Source organism: Macrobrachium nipponense, chromosome 7, assembly GCF_015104395.2.
Source record: "Macrobrachium nipponense isolate FS-2020 chromosome 7, ASM1510439v2, whole genome shotgun sequence".
In the NCBI taxonomy this organism is placed as follows: Eukaryota; Metazoa; Arthropoda; class Malacostraca; order Decapoda; family Palaemonidae; genus Macrobrachium; species Macrobrachium nipponense.
In genome coordinates this window covers 69,994,471-70,011,970 of record NC_061109.1, presented here as the reverse complement: position 1 = coordinate 70,011,970, position 17,500 = coordinate 69,994,471, and positions in this window count along the sequence as shown.

Below are 17,500 nucleotides of genomic sequence, written 5' to 3'. Positions count from 1 at the left end.
TTTTCATCATGAATCTGGCATTATCATCGATGAAATTCTTCGTTATTTATGTTTTGATTTATCAAAAAGCCAATCTAATAATGTTTATGTTTTGTTATCCAAATCCCAATATGGTAAATATGTATATTTACACCGCCTTGGGTTTTATTCATTCACGATAATCTCAATGTTATTCCTTATTCCTGAGTCCGATTTCTTAAAAGCTGAGTCAGGGATGAGATAAAAGATTGTCAAATTGGCAATCTTTTAACATCATTATAACATTTTCCAATTACCGCGAAATCCTAAAGGTTGGTAGTTTATTAAAAGAAAAATTATTCTGTAAGAGGCACCTCTTGCAACAATACAATTTCTGTTTAAATCCTCGTCGAAATAACATTGAAATACAATAACAGAATTCCTTAAGAAAGCCGCTGTGAATTAGATGCATCATGTAAACCATAAATTTTTATAAAATCGTAAGTTATTCTATCTATTGACCTACAAGAATGGAGGTTGACAAAAGTAGCAAAAGTGAACGAATGATCTACTGCGGATGTCCTAGAGGCACAAAGTAAACAAAACTTTTTTCAAAATGGGCCACGTAAGAGAGAGAGGCTTATTTCCCCATTGGTGCCGGGGAGCCTGGTAGACACCCTGAGGGGATAGGGGCGGGCCCCCACGTACACTCTGAGGTGAGATGGGAGGGCCCCGTAGACACTCCGAGGGGAGGGGGGAGGTCCTGTATACGTACACACTCAGGAGAGAGAGCGGGGTCGTAGTTGGACCGAGCACGATTGAGACGCATTTTAAAAGCGTCGGCCTTGAGACATGGTTGGTCAAAAGCAAGGTGGGTGAGGAGGAGGAGGAGGACGAGACCTGGATAAAGGGCAAGGCACAGAACTGAAAGCAAGTCCGAAGTGTGCCAACAAAAAGAGGAAGAAAAAAAATCCATGACATTCAAACATACATAGTAAACACGTCTGTTGACTCGACAAAGTGAAGATCAAGATGTAGATTTGTGAAGAAAAACCGGGACGATTCTCCGAGGATGATGAATTATTTTTGTCCATCCACACACCGCTTTGCTTTTGCGGAGAAATGAGAAGAAACAAAATCAGGATCTCTGGCACGAAGAATGAGGGGAGAAGGTCACAGAGTGCTTTTTACAACTGGGTGCTAAACCCTCGACTCTGGAAAGAACTTAATATGAGGCCAGAAAGACCTTTCACAGTGGAGTGCCAAAACATCGACTTCCGAAATAATTGAAAATTTTAGGAACACGAAGGAATAGATGAGGTCGGCAATATGTAGAACAGTTTAAAAAGGAAAGGAAGGGGAATATAGACGTAAGAAAGGATTAGGAATAGGGCGAAGCTTTTATATTGGAGGAAGTAAAAATGAGAAAAATTAGACAGAGAATTGAGAATGGAACAAACTCACGTCATTAAATGATTTGTAGATCACTGGAATGGACAGTAAGACGTTTATTTGACAAAAGCAGGAGCCAAAGATAATATATATACATACATACATATATATATATATATATATATATATATATAGTATATATATATATATATATACTATATATATATATATATATATATATATATATATATATATATATATATATATATATATATATATATATATATATATATATATATATATATATATATATATTTGCATATACATACACACATACATACATATATATATATATATATATATATATATATATATATATATATATATATATATATATATATATACATATATTATATATATATATATATATATATATATATATATATATATATATATATATATATATATATATATATATATATATATATATATCAGGGGACAGACACACAGAATATAGCACAAGTTTCAATAACATATGGAAAGTCCTTCCTTAGTTTATCTTCATTTATGTCTGGTCATCATTTCTATATAGTTAATTCTTAGTCTATTTACAAGTCTTGTAATATATTTCTATCGTTACATTCATCACGTATTTCGTTTATTACATCCCAAGAACATCTTAGCACTACCATCATGCAATTCCAGATGACTTCATTGATACACTATCGTCTCTCGTCTGTAGATCAATCATCCTTTGATTCATAAATTAGTTATGCATCAGATATACTTAGCTCATTTATGAATTCAAATAGTTTAATGGCAACGTTTTATCAGTGACTTAATTGATTTGATCGAGTGTTCGTTTCTGGGTGAAGTTACTTCAATTACTGAAATTGAATTAGAGGTATAATGAACGCTATTTTAATTAGAATGAGGAGAAAGCCCTTCATCCCTGCAGTGGTAATTAAGCCCAGGAATCTTCCATTAAAAAAGAGACTTCTATGGCCTTTGATGGTGTAAAGCTACTTAAATAGAAACAAGCAATTACTCAATAACAATTACTAGTTATTATTCAAATAAACATCTGCCCACTTATACAGTAACAAGTTTTCTCTAGATTTATTACTTTTTATTAATGAACTTATTCAAATAAGTGTCAAAGCTAAGGCTGAGACAAAATTGTTTTAGTTATTCTCCTGCTGACAACATTTAAATATATGGTTACCTTATTTAGTATGATTCAGTTGTTGATTATCTACAACACTATCGTTAGTATTTTGTTGAATAATAAGACTGCATTATGCGAACGATGTTATACTTCGATTCTCAATTTTTCTTATAATTCGCTTTTCCTGCACATCAATATTGGTCAATTGTTAGCGGCCTATGTTCTTTTTTTTGTGTGTGTAGATATAAACATCGTATTTCTTACAGAAGAAATTCTTTATTCTCTGTTACAGCAGGTTACTGAAACCTACGGTTGTAAATCCTTAGTTTTTTTATGGTTATGATGTTATTTCTGTTTATGTGGTACTTTATTCTTTCTGACGTCTATTTCTGGTATTGATAGTAATTTTTCCGTCGACATGTTTCGACCAGCTCGATGGTCATCTGGACGCTGAAGGAAAGGGTTGATTTCTCATTGGCGACCTGAGGCGATTCTCCTCAGTCGGAGCCTTCTTTCGCTCGTCGATGGTTGCGGGTCCTCTCTTATGCGAGCGTTAGGGTACATCTGGGCACGTGTTAGAATCGGTACCCGCAGATAGACGTTCCTGATTTGTTCTCTCATTCGGGGGCCCGTTTGGCGCTGCCCTTCGAGCCGCCGTCGGGAAGAGGACGGTTTCTCTCCCGATGAGTAGGGCTTCCGGGAGGCGTAGGCGGCGATGGTCCGTCGTTTGGTCTTTTATCTCGATGTTGGGGATGTCACTCCTTTTGATTCTCATGTTATGGGCAGTTGATTAAAGATACTCTCTCTTGGGCGTGGCAGGAAATCCTCTTGGAGAAGCGTGGTTTATTCAACGAAACTTGTCTCAAAGAGGGTCTTCTTCCTTCTTATATCATTGTTATGAGTAACATTTCCATAGTAATAGTATCAGTTATAATCGTAGTTGCAGGAGTAGTAAAATTACATAATAGTAATGACAGTGATAGTAGCAGACTAACACAATATTTTTACGTAATTATAAAACTGAAAAGCCTTAATTTACATACTGAGTGACACTCTAAAAGGCACAATTATACGGCTCTTCATGTAGCCTGTTTGCTCTTCAAATACTGCACATGGAACCAGTGTAGAGAGAGAGAAGAGAGAGAGAGAGAGAGAGAGAGAGAGAGAGAGAGAGAGAGAGCCAACCACTCACATTTTCAGAATTCTGCTTACTTTATAAACAGAACGTTGAACACCAAAAATTGCCCCCCGGACCCTCAAATCTTCCAACCCCTCCCCCTCTATCTGAGCACCCATCCCCCACAGCCAACCTCTCTACATTAAATCCTCTTAATGAGTATAATTCAACTTCCATGTGTTTAGCATGATCTCTGAATTCAGAGAGAGAGAGAGAGAGAGAGAGAGAGAGATCCTCGTCTGAGTATCTGTGCAATTGCAACCTGTACCCCAAGCCAAAGAATGAAGTCGTAAAAACGAATTATTGCTTTTATTCTTTTGCACCACAAAACCAATTTGCACCATCCAATTGCTTTTATTCAAATTTTTCCCACAAATATTAATAATAATGATAAAATAAAAAACACGGGAATGTTTTACCCCACTAAAACTTCGCGCGTTTCGATATGAAAAAGCTCTTGCATTATTATCCTTGCGCTTTCTTGACAATTTTTGTAGGATTTTATATACTTACTTAAATTGAAGTTTTCTAGAAACAACATACAAGTTATCTATATATATAGTATATATATATATATATATATATATATATATATTATATATATATATATATATTATATCGATTCTAATTACGAAAGCGCCCAGATCGAGGGTGATTTGTAAGGTCAGAATCGATAAGAACTTATAGCGTCTCTGTTGGCTGATTGGATAGCGTCACTGACTGTCCTGATTTCGTCCCCGTCCACTTGGACGGTGGTTCGATCCCATGGGGGGACGAAATTATTATCAATTAAAAAATTCCCCTTCGGTACATATATGAAAATATATCATTTGGGAGGTAAAGTGAATTTAGATATTAAAGGACATTTGTAGCTTGAATTGATATATAAATGGATCACGGTTCGATGTGATAATTATTCATAACAAAAGGCTACAATGCTGTCAAACGCTCCGAATTGGCCAACATGGTAATAGACGGGGTTTCATATCGATTCTAATTACGAAAGCGCCCAGATCGAGGGTGAGATTTGTAAGGTCAGAATCGATATGAACTTATAGCGTCTCTGTTGGCTGATTGGATAGCGTCACTGACTGTCCTGATTTCGTCCCCGTCCACTTGGACGGTGGTTCGATCCCATAGGGGGGACGAAATTATTATCAATTAAAAAATTCCCCTTCGGTACATATTATGAAAAATATATCATTTGGGAGGTAAGTGAATTTAGATATTAAAGACATTTGTAGCTTGAATTGATATATAAATGGATCACGGTTCGATGTGATAATTATTCATAACAAAAGGCTACGTGCTGTCAAACGCTCGAATTGGCCAACATGGTAGACGGGGTTTCATATCGATTCTAATTACGAAAGCGCCCAGATCGAGGGTGATTTGTAAGGTCAGAATCGATATGAACTTATAGCGTCTCTGTTGGCTGATTGGATAGCGTCACTGACTGTCCTGATTTCGTCCCCGTCCACTTGGACGGTGGTTCGATCCCATGGGGGGACGAAATTATTATCAATTAAAAAATTCACCTTCGGTACATATATGAAAATATATCATTTGGGAGGTAAAGTGAATTTAGATATTAAAGGACATTTGTAGCTTGAATTGATATATAAATGGATCACGGTTCGATGTGATAATTATTCATAACAAAAGGCTACGTGCTGTCAAACGCTCGAATTGGCCAACATGGTAGACGGGGTTTCATATCGATTCTAATTACGAAAGCGCCCAGATCGAGGGTGATTTGTAAGGTCAGAATCGATATGAACTTATAGCGTCTCTGTTGGCTGATTGGATAGCGTCACTGACTGTCCTGATTTCGTCCCCGTCCACTTGGACGGTGGTTCGATCCCATGGGGGGACGAAATTATTATCAATTAAAAAATTCACCTTCGGTACATATATGAAAATATATCATTTGGGAGGTAAAGTGAATTTAGATATTAAAGGACATTTGTAGCTTGAATTGATATATATATATATGCATACATACATACATACACACATATATATATATATACAATTATATATATATATATATATATTATATATATATATATTTATTTATATATATATATGTATAGATAACTTGGTATGTTGTTTCTAGAAAACTTCAATTTAAGGAGGAACAGGATAGCCAGAGACGTGGTAATATTGCAAACATTATTATTTCTTCTTGAGAATAAAGCAGAGGCACAGCCGAGTTTTCGGGAATACATAACTTTTTCCATCATCTGGGTCATTTATCTATAGAATAATGTAAAAAAATAAAGAAACAGAAAGAAAACTACACTGACTGACTATCTCTAAAAACATTAATACAACTCTGATAGACAACACTTTCAAATACATATATAAAGTAAAAAGGGAACACAAAAACGTAAGTTAACTGCAAAAAAAGAAAAAGAGCAAGCTTTGGTAGAACTCAGAATTATACAGTGATGACCAGTAGAGCCTGAATTTCACAAAATTAGGAACGATATCACTCATTTCACAGTGCAGTACAAATTCATGGTCCAGTTGTGCCTTTCTCCATCTTCGAGTAGAAGATTCAATGTTTCGATAGGTGTGTAGATTGGATCCATCACATTTATGGCGCAGATAACTGGCTATGTTGACGTTTCTAGAAAACTTCAATTTAAGAAGATAACTTTTCCCATCATCAGGGTCACTTATGTATAGGATAATACAAAAAATAAAGAGAAACAGTAAGAAAACTATATTGATTGACTATATCTAAAAATATTAAAACAGCTATAAATGACAACACTTTAAAATACATCAGTGACCCTGATGATGGAAAAAGTTATGTATACACGGAAGCTCCGTTGTGCCTCTGTTTTATTCTAAAGTAGAAATAATAATGTCTGCAATATGACCACGTCTTCTGGCTATCCTGTTCCTCCTTATATACACATTTATATAAATATCTTTGTCCCCTAGTTTGTCAAAGAACCTCGAATTCTCCCGAAGTCTGTGTAGCAGCTCAGAGAAATCTTGTCAAAAGAGGTTTGCCAAGCAGTTCAAGGTACAGTGTTTCGTTCTGTGGAGGATTCTTTAGAATTTGAATTGGTTTTGGGCCTCTTCCATACGAACGTGTGTGATAATAATGTATCACTACTGGAAAAAGTATAAAAATTCTGAGTTGACGTAAGGATATAAAATCCCACAAAAATTGTCAAGAAAGCGCAAGGATAATAATGCAAGAGCTTTTTCATATCGAAACGCGCGAAGTTTTAGTGGGGTAAAACATTCCCGTGTTTTTTATTTTATCATTATTATTAATATTTGTGGGAAAAATTTGAATAAAAAGTGTGTGTATATATATATATATATATATATATATATATATATATATATATATATATATATATATATATATATATATATATACACACACACACACACACATACATACATATATATATATATATATATATATGATATATATATATGGTTGTGTGTGTGTGTGTGTGTGTAGTGTGTTAGTGGTGTGAGTCATATCACACTGACGTCCTGGATTTGTATGGTGTCCTAGGTTCGCGCCCGGGCGCCGACAATTCTATTATCGCCTAATAAAAATAAAAATTCCCCTTCGGTTAAGCATATTTGAAAATATATTAATTCCGAGGTAGAGTGAATTAGATATTAAACGACATCTGTAGCTCGATGTATATATATATATATAATATATAATATATATATATATATATATATATATATATATATATATATATATATATAAACGTGGAGCCTTATTATTTTATTGGAGCTCTGTTCGTTTTTCATTCTAACCGGGTATGCATTAACAATATGGAACACATTCAGGAGAATGCACACACATGCACACTCAGGTAGAAACACACACACATATGCAAATGCATATATATGCATATATTAATGCTATATGAATATGTATATATGCATTTGCATATGTAATTATGTGAATACTCCTGTATGTGGTCCATTTTGTTAACTCTTACCGGGTTATAAATGAAAAACGAACAGAGCTCCAATAAGGCTCCACCCTTTTTTTTTTTTTCTTTAATACTACAACTCAAGAAAAAAAAAATTCATTCCCCTTTCAAAAGTTTTCCCGTCAAATATGATGAAGAAGTCTAACATGTTGACAACCATCGATTTGTTCTCCATTCCGAGGAAAGGTATGTTTTCGTGTTTATGTGAAAGCCATAGAACGTGTTTCCTTTGAATGGGAAAGCCTATACAAGGTTTCGCTCGTTATTTGCGGTAAATTGGCTCCTAACTTCACTGAGGATAATTAGAACTGCGGACTGTGACTACCTTTAACAAGAATATTTTATTGGAATTCAATTATACGCGTTGTAAAACTTAACTAAATAACATCATTGGGTTTGGCGAAACAGATTCACAGTTATGTATGGGACATATATTTAAAAATATATCTCCTTTTCACTGGGAATCAAACAAATTCCCGAAAGCTCTCTGCAGAGACTTATTTTGAAAAATACAAGTACCCATACATATGTGCGAAAACGCTTCTCCATTTAAGACTCATGCTACTATGAGTACGTTTTAATCATCATTGGGTTTTTTCTAAAGGTGCCTCAACACTGTTGTGAACATATTATAAACGTGCGTCGGCAACTCAACACGTGTCCCAAACTGGTTGGATATAAGTCAGCGACTGCATGGCGGTTCTCCCAGAGTCTTTACGACCATGCAGCATTAGACAAAGGTTCGTTCTCCACTTTACAGTCGTGGGATTGTTCTCGACTTGTTCCTGATATGTATGCGATGAGTCGCTGACGTTTATTTAATTTTATTCGCAGCATGATAATTACCAATGGCGTTCTTAGGATTAGAAACGGAAATTTAACCCGAAAGTTAAACATGGTCTCCATCCAGTAATGGACACTTCATTTAGGACTATCATTGATGAGAATTTGTAAGGCAGAATATATTACCAGAATTTTGTGGCATTACTGTGACTTCATGTTATTCAATTCTAAAACAGATTTAGGGGGAAAATTATGATAAAATTAAAGTTTTTTTTAATGTCTATAAACTGCACCATATTCTGGGTGAATTGTTTATCAAAATAATTGCTTAACTTCCAATGGAAGAACCCTCAAACGATATACAACATTCTACCGTTCCTAACATATACGTTTATATACTCTCTCTCTCTCTCTCTCTCTCTCTCTTTAAAGTTATCTTCATTAGGAGGGAATTTCTGAGGTTACTGAGAGCGCCAATCATTTCATCTGGTCGATATCTGAATTCTTCACAATTGGTCACTCTTCACCACATTCATATATAATCTTAACAATCACAATGTCCTCTTAGATTATAGATTTCTTCGCACTTTGGAAATGCATGTCATTACTATGCCTAGATCCAAATGAAGAAAGAAATAAAGGAATTCTGACGTCCGTGGCCAGGTGATTAACGTCGCCTCGTTCTGATACCCCGGACGAGATTTCGAAGAAATCGAGTCGTTGAGGTGCTTTTTTATAATTAGAATTACGTATACAGACATGGTCTAATGTGGAAGCACATGACTACGTGTCTGGTGATAATAAGAAATAAATAGGTTTCAATAAGTCCGCTGCTATTATTTAGGTTATAAAAATCTTGCAACTTAAAAACTACCGAGTAAAAATTAAATTCTTTGTTCAGACTGTGTAAACGTACATGCATGTGTGTGTAGCGATAATAAGTAAGAATCAATACATCAGCTACTATTCTGGCCTTATACAAAATCTTAAACCTAAGAACTCCACTGAGTAAAAATTCAATTTTTAGTCAACTTAAAACCGAGACCTTTACTGCGTTGGACAGAGACAAATTGACCGAAGTCACAAACTCGTGGAAACCAAATTAAGGAATAGGAGGAAGAAAGACCTGAGCTAATTTTCTTCTCAGCAGATGATGTATCGCGGCCAACTTACCTGTCGGGGAAAAAGTGACCACATGAGAGAGAGAGAGAGAGAGAGAGAGAGAGAGAGAGAGAAACAAGATGGTATTTGGGTCATAATGTTGGTTTGAAATTGCAAATCAGAGAGAGAGAGAGAGAGAGAGAGAGAGAGAGAGAGAGAGAGAGAGAGAGTATTTGGGGCTTAATATTGCAAATCAGAACGAAGTTGAAATGGGTGGTAGTAGAAAGTAACTCTGAAATTCAAAAATGCATTTTCTTTCGGCTTTTTATTCATGAAAAAATATATTTATTCTCTCTCTCTCTCTCTCTCTCTCTCTCTCTCTCTCTCTCTCTCTCTCTCTCTCTCTCCATATAACACTCATGAAAAAGAGTAAGGACAAGCGAATACATTTAAAAAGAAATTAGGTAAGTATATATTATATCGATAGTCGAGGGGATTAAAGAAAACAAGAGAGAGAGAGAGAGAGAGAGAGAGAGAGGAGAGAGAGAGAGAGCGCAATGAAGCATATTGACTACTTAGAGCGGCTCCCACCTTTAAGAGAAAGGTCATAGAGTTATGGCAGGTACTTTATTCTTATGTTTAAGGAGATGTCTCTTCATTGTGAGTGGGAGAGCTATTGATTACAATCCTCTTATTTATGGGAAGATTTTAAATTAGGTGAAACATAAACGAACTTTATTTGCAATGTCTGCAAATGCCTAATGAATTCAGATTCACGTAATATAAAATAATGTAAAATTTTTAAAATGTGGACTAAAATATAACCTCTTTACGTAAGGAAAAGTTGAATTTTGTATATCGTTCGAGGGTTCTTCCATTGAAAGTCAAGTAATTAATTTAATTAGCAATTTGCCCAGAGTATGGTTCTGTTTATAATCATAATAAAATATTTAAAGTTGATAATGTTTTTTACCCTAAACCTGTTTTAGAATTGATAACATGACGTCACAGGAACCCTACAAAATTCTTTTAATATATTCTGCCTTCCAAATTCTCACTAATGATAGTCCATAATGAAGTGTCCGTTATTAGACAGATATCACGTTTAAATTTCGAATAAAATTCCATATCAGTTGATTCTCAGAACGCCGTTGGTAATTATTTTTCTGATAACCATATTTCGTAATTAGGAGGGGTGATGCTCTCGACGGCACTTGACTCATAGTCAATATTCAAGAGAGGTCTTTATACCTTTTTAACGTTCTGCCTTGAGTAAATGGTGCGGCTAATGCAGGCTGAAGAGGAACGTCGTATCTTTGTGAATATGCATATATATATAGCAATTTTTTTTCTCGGAGAGAAAAGATCCAAATGGTGATGCTAAAGATGGTGGGATACCAAAGAGGAATATGAAATACGGATACATTATTATTGTTATTTTGTTGTTGTTGTTGTCGTTGTTGTTGATGTTGTTATGCAATGGATCACTACCTTAAAACAATTCACAATTCACATCGTATTTTAAGAATTTAAGGATATTTCTATATTTATTTATAGAATTATAAGTTAATTTTTTATTTTCCAATAGCTGCTCTCTTCGTTCTGTATTTCCTATAAACTTTCATACTTTTTACTAAATGAACACCATATTCTTTGGAAACCTGAATTTCCATTTAAAAGCAACCTGGAACCTCCTTAGAACGCCGTAACCATCCTGGAAACCTGGATTTGGCCCTCTGCTTAAATATCCTCCTTCAGCTTGGAGTCAGAATTTGTGTTATTTCTCTGGAAATCAGAAGTCTGGAAAAAGAAATTTGACTTTTTGATACGACCAATACGCGCTGCTGGAAATCCAGGCAGCACATTACTGTTTGGTCCCGTTCTCTGCGCTCTCATATTTCCATGGATGTGCTCTTCTCTCTCTCTCTCTCTCCAACTTTTTCAAGCAAAAAAGTAAACCCCACGGACACCTTAAAGGATTGATGGTACACAGGGCCATCTTTAAACTCTCTCTCTCTCTCTCTCTCTCTCTCTCTCTCTCTCTCTCTCTCTCTCTCTCTCTCTTTTCCAAATACGAAAGCCCTGCGGCCTCTGCGAAATCACAACCAGAAAATAAGAACACACAAAATCCTCGACAAAAGCGTGAATATTACATTCCATGAAATTCAGTGCAAATTGGGTTATTTCCCCGCCCACCGAAATGTTTCTTTCCGAATATATTATTTCTTGTTTTCAGTTGAATATCTGGGCTCTGTTGTTCAATTCACTCCCGTGCGGATCTATCAAGGTGATGCTAAGGATTATACACACACACACACACACACACACACACACACACACACACACACACACACACATATATATTATATATATATATATATATATATATAATATATATATATATATATATATATTATGAAAAATCATTTCATTTTCGTCGTCTGTTATTCGTTCCTCTTGAATTACATCATGCTGATAATAGCCCTGGCTAAAATGTACAGAGACACACATAACGCAGGTCATTAAAGCTGAAACGCCTAGCAATTTTCTAAAGCGACCCTCATTTCATACGGCAAGCGTTGGTTTAATCAGAGTCAAAATATACAGGGTCTACTCACGAGGCGGTACTAAAACCTATCCCCGCCCCTTGAGAAACGTCATCAGTTACAAAAGGACCATATCTTTATGAAACTATATTTACGATAACATTTTCATTTAACTATTTTTGCGATGGATTTTTTTATATAAATTTTCCTTTTATTGCATGTTGCTGTATACTACGGTAAAGTACAAAGAATGCTCTTTCAAATGATGTATAGCACATTACAATTACGATTACTTTCAAACCCACACGCACGCACAGAAAATGTGCAATTACTTCATCCGTCAACCTACATACATTCACGTTTCGTAGCGTAACTGGCTAAGGGATGATGATAGAAAGAAACTGAAAAATGGATTAGAAAGCTGATAAAATTTACTATATAATGCATAAATAAAATTGATAGGTGTTCTCAGAAATTGTCGAGGAATTCTAGGTCACAGACGGACCAAAATCTTTAAATTTTATGTAAATATTTACCACATTTTTCTTACGTAATTTTTCATTTTATTACGTTTTGCCATATACCACGTAAAAGTACAAAGCATGCCCTTTCAATTGGTATATGATACATTACAATTACAATTATTTTCAAACCCATAATCGCGCACAGTATATATTATCTACGCACGCAAAAATTATAAAAAAATTAAGCGTTCGTGGGAGATCTGAAATCTAGCCAAGCACCCTTGTGAAACGTCAGCAGATACATCCAGCCAAACTGACGAATGACTTTTTGTACTTTTTTCGAATATATTATAATCGTTTGAGGCATCCATAATTAATACCTTTATGTATACAGTTTGTGTTATATGTAAACTTATGTGTTCGGAAGTATATTTATGTGATATGAAGTGCTAATGAGAAATTTGCTGGAAATGTGTTCACTGTATAATTTTCTTCATCATTTATTCCTTTGATACCTTATCTCGTATATGATGTAATTCTTATACTTTTGATATTGTTTTCTTTTTTGTGGCCAAGTCGTGGAAATGCAACTGCCATTTTTTACACTGCCTGTACCACATTTTCTTTGTATTTATTGCATAACAATAAGTATTCACAATAAGATTTGGAAAATATAATTAATCTATTATTCTAACCTTTATCATAAAAAAAAAGTTGCTTTTCAAAGTAGGTATGAACACAGTGACAGAACTGAATACATTTCTTAAGAATTATTTAAAATCTTGATAATATTACTACCTGAAAGAGAGAGAGAGAGAGAGAGAGAGAGAGAGAGAGAGAGAGAGAGAGACAGACAGAGAGAGAGACAGAGAGAGAGAGTTGTCATGTTAAAAGAAATGGACTTGCAGAGAATGCAGCAAATCAGTATATAGGTAAGTAAATAAATAAGTAAAGAATAAACATATGAAGAAAGCTGGAGTAGCTGTGTTCAAACTGGTATATTTTGTGCAATAAATGAAGGTTGTTTGGTGACTAAATGAGAAAATGGGTATTAAAAAAATCAAACATGTGACCTCTACAAATTTTATCATCAAGATTTTATGAAAAACACCACGCGACATGGATTATGTGTATAAAAACTAAGGGTTCTTTTTAAGTAATCAGTGGAGAAACACTGGGGATGTTACTCTTGTGACGTCACAGTATTAGCTCCGCCCTCACTGCCGAGTTGAGCAGACCCTATATACTTTGAATGGTTATTAAAAAACATCAAGCATGTTACCTCTTTACAGGTTTTATCAGATTTTATTAAAAAAAACCGTGCGATATGGATTAAATGTATAAAAACTAAAGCTTCTTAAAGTAATTCAATGGAGAAGCGCGAGTAGTGTTATTCTTCTGACGTCACAGTATTAGCTCCACCCCCACTGCCGAGTTGAGCAGACCCTATTACTTTGACTCTGGGCTTAATCTTTTTTTTAAGTATCTTCATCGGAGTTACCTTAGTCCATTGCCTTTTGGGGAATATCAAAGCTGACGTAGCATTATATATATGTATATATATATATATATATAGACTATATAGATATATATATATATATATGTATACATATATATATATATATATATAGATATATATATATATATATATATATATATATATATATTATATATAAATATAATATAACAAGATACATTATTATATATATGATATATATACATATACGTACGTATGTGTGCGCATGTTTATGGTGTGTTTAAGTCTACAGGTGTGTCTATTTCCAGGCAAGTTCCGAAGATATATTTTTATCAAATTTGAACCCTTATTCATTAACCAAACCGTTTCTCCCGAAATGCTTCTATTAAATCTATTTGATTAAATCGTAGGGAGAGAGACGCCTAAACGGATGTTCATGACTTATAAAAGCCTTTAACCTTTGAACTTTAATTTATACCCAAAAGGAAACTGTACATCGTTTTAAATTCAAAGTTAAATAGGCAAGGTAGACCAGAGATCTAGTGTAGTTCTTCAACCATACGAATGAAATAAATGTCCGTTGTGTATCTTTTCCCATAATGTACGTGGGAAAGTGAAGGTTATTAATAAGTGAAAGAAGGGCTTGCGAAAGGAAATGAACTTGTTTCTGTAGTTAAAAGAGAAGAGTACAATAATATCTTTCATGGATTAGAACTCGAATACTCCATGACTTGTGGAGAATCGACATAGTTTTTTTATTCCTATGCAAACACAAACGAATAATTTTCCTGCTCTTTGATACGTGTCTCACCAGATGATCAGTTCAGATTCTCTCTTTTTATGGTGACACCGAAGAAGAAGAAGTTCCGTTTCAGTCGATATGTGGCCCACAAGGAGGTCCCCAAAATGCAAATTTCAGGACGCACCAAAAACCGGGAGGTATTTTATTGCAGAAGGGAAAAGTTACGAATATTAGCTAAGGATTTCGGTTCCCGGCCGGGAGAATATCTCATATCGACTCAATAAAGATGCATAGCGAGAGAAGCTTTTTATTCCTAGAATAGGTTTGTCCTCTGGTGTCTTATATAAATGATTGAACGGTATCCTTACGATATCCTGGGAGTTTCCTACACGTCTGTCGTGACTGTGATTTTGAAAGCTCTTAGAGACTATTAGGGTAGAAAGTTTGAGTTATATAGCTACACTGGTTATGTAAAATGTGCTATATTATTCCAAGATTCTTTAATTTATGATATTTTTAAATGATCAACGAAAGGTTCCCAGGCTGCTGTAACTGATTAATCTTATGATCCCATTTGTCTTTGTTTACCTAATGGCTAAAACTTTCTATGTATAAAAGATAACCAAGTAAATCAATAAATGAAATTGTAAATGTGTGTGTATATATATATATATATATATATATATATATATATATATATATATATATATATATATATATATATATATCTATATCTATATCTTATATATATATATATATATATATATATATATATATATATATATATATATATAAATATAGATATAGATATAGATATAGATATATATATATATATATATATATATATATATATATATATATATATATATATATATATATATATATATATTATATATATATATATATATATATATATATATATATATATATATATATATATATATATATATATATATATATATACATATATATATATATATATATATATATATATATATATATAGATAGATATATATATATATATATATATATATATATATATATATATATATATTATATATATATATATATATATATATATATATATAGAGAGAGAGAGAGAGAGAGAGAGAGAGAGAGAGAGACATAAATACGTACGATATTATCGGTACAATATATTATTTTATAATTATAATATATAGTGATATAATATAATATATATATATATGATATTATTAGAGATAATAAATAAATATATAAATAAATATTACATATATTATATATATATAAATTAATAGATATATATATATATATAGATATATATAGACGTATATGAGTACGTATTTATGTCGTTTCACTCTATTTCACTCTTAATCTCTTCTCTCTCGTCTCTCTCTCTCTCTCCCTCGCTCTTCCTCCCTCCGGTCCGCTCTCTCTCCTCTCCTCTCTATATATATATATATATAACATATATATTATATATATAGATAAAAAATATATATAGTTAATAAATATAGTAGATATATATATATAGGTATATATATATTATACGTTATGCGTACGGTAATTAGGTCTTTCTCTCTCTCTCTCCTCTCGGCTCTCGCACTCCGACTCTCCTCCTCCTCCCTCCTTCACTCCTCTCCACCCGCCCCCCTCTTTCCAGCTCCCGTCTCCCTCCTCCCGTCATTCTCCTTCCCCCTCTTGCTCCTCTCCTCTCGCCCACCCTACTCTCCATCTCTCTCTCCTCCATCTCATTATATATATATAGATATATATAAGCTATATAGTATATTATATATATATATATATATATATATATATATAAATACCATATAAGATATATCGATAATATTATATATAATATATATATATTATACCATATTACATATATATATATATATATATACATAATATACAATACATATATAATATATTTATATATAGATATTAATTAATATCTATATATTTAACATATATATAATATATAATATTATATTATATTATTTAATATATAATATATATAATATATATATAATATATATAAAAGAGTGAAGATCTTATATTGCGCATCCCTTTCTCTGAGACGCTTGGAAAGGGACGACAACAGTTAGTGCGCGAAATTCATCGAAACATGCAGTCCTTCCCTGAACACGAGACCTTCATCAAAACTCTAAAAGTCACTCATCCATCATCGCCTCTACAGGGAGGATTTTCCCAAACAAATGTGAGTTCCAGAGAGCGAATATAACCGGCAAACACATTTGTCTAATGAGCTGTTAACTTTACACAATGAAAACAACCTGATTACGAAAAAGCATCAAATTTTGTTTCTCCTGAAGGTGAGAGATCGGACGGGGTCAATGAGGCTTGTACGAAAACACACGTATGTATATATATATATATATATATATATATATATATATATATATATATATATATATATATATATATATATATATAATTCATGCAAGCATACGTCTTCGTGTGTATGTATGAATGAATCGATACTAACCATATAAAATTTTACGAGAACCGAACGCAAACGGATGTTAAAATCCTGTAGGTAAGAATACCACCTCTAGACTAAAAGCAAAAAAAAAGACGCAATGAGAGAGATGATGGAATTTGAGAGAGAGGAAGTGAAAGTCGAGACAAGAGCAAATTGGGCAAACTATTTTGGAGAAAGTTAAGCCTTTCCCTCGCAGGATTTTTGTCACTTCAAAT